The following is a 1,256-nucleotide window of genomic DNA, read 5'->3' on the forward strand; positions in this document are numbered from 1 at the left end:
ATTTAGAACCTCCATGAGAAGAAATGATTGGAGAGTGGAGAGCCTACAGACTCCGAGGCATCAATTTCTCCATGATGACTAGCTGAAAATGCTGTAGTGGTTTTCCCTATTTTTGGTGCCAAACCTCTGGGATCTGACTAAACTTCGCTGCTTTTCTTTTACTCCTTTATGGGTCCCACCCCTTTCTTGAGGCCTCTAACCTCGTTTCCCAATAGTGTTGCTGAACACAGGATTATTTGCCTAGGGTGGGGGTGGGGGTGTCCTCTTTGAAGAGTCTGACACAGTTCAAGAAGACTTGGAGGCTTTTAAAACCGGGGGTCTTTTATGGGATCTGGGATATCTTATCTGCGTCTTCCTGACCTAAATTCGTCGAGCCCTCTATTTGCCAGCGAGGCAGTTTTCCAGTAGCCGTTTTTGACTGGAGCCCTCTGGATTGAGTGCGATAGTAAAAGGGGGAAGTGGAAGTGAAGTGGGAAGCTGGAGGACCGTTCTCCATCACTGGTCAGTCTCAACAGGTAACATTCTTTAGTTCCTCCCGTACCTGCTGGCACCGGTTCAGAGCTATTAAAATTCCTTCAAGGTGTGGCTGAGGGTGGGGTAGAGTGATGTCCAGCCATCTAAATAACTTAGTAGACTGGGATTGCTAAAATGCAAATAAAAATACACAAATACGTACACAGAGTCGAAAAGGCTGGAGAAAAGAGTTTCCGAATAAATCTCACTGTCCTGATCCTCGCCCCCGCCCCGCGCCCCGCAACTACAGCATCGTGGACCTAAATGACTCACTTTTGGTTGCAGCTTCCGAATGGGTTAAGAGCGCAAGTAAACTCTTGGGAGTCCGGTAGGAGTTGCTGATTGTGCCGGACATTGCTTGCAAAGCAATTTTGCGGTTCACCTCTCTCCGCTTTTTCTCATTCTTTTGTTGGAGGTTCGCGGAGTTGGCTTGGGCATTTACTTTTTTTTAAAGTTTTTACGTCCCCAATCCCCTGTCTCCAGCTCCCGGAGTGCGGCACTTCTCACCGCCCCGAGACTTTTGGGCTCGCTCCAGCCGTGGGGAGGGGGCGGGGGGACTTTGTTCCCCGAAAACGACCTTGCCCTGGGAATTTCCTGTGGCCATTTCTCACGGACCAGCCCCCTCCTCCGGCTGGAAGCACCGACACCCACCGCTGCATGCCCTCCCGGAGCCAGAGACGCGAGCGTGGAAGGGAACGCCTGGCTCCCTCCCGCACCCGGGTGGGAGGCAGCCGCGCTCCCCC

General features: G+C 52.0%; 1 protein-coding gene across 2 annotated transcripts in view; it reads left to right on the plus strand.

The window, feature by feature from the left end:
• Positions 1-245: 245 nt before the first annotated feature.
• FERMT2 (fermitin family member 2) overlaps positions 246-1,256 on the plus strand; it is a 77,302-nt gene continuing 76,291 nt past the window's right edge. Inside the window, exon 1 of one of the 2 annotated variants that reach the window (XM_010847739.1) lies at positions 246-515. The gene's annotated coding sequence lies outside the window, so the exon portion shown is untranslated. The remainder of the gene's footprint in view (positions 516-1,256) is intronic. The other variant, XM_010847740.1, reaches the window with a different exon arrangement.

The sequence above is a fragment of the Bison bison genome, unplaced genomic scaffold (genome assembly GCF_000754665.1).
Source record: "Bison bison bison isolate TAMUID 2011002044 unplaced genomic scaffold, Bison_UMD1.0 scf7180017864254, whole genome shotgun sequence".
Lineage (NCBI taxonomy): Eukaryota > Metazoa > Chordata > Mammalia > Artiodactyla > Bovidae > Bison > Bison bison.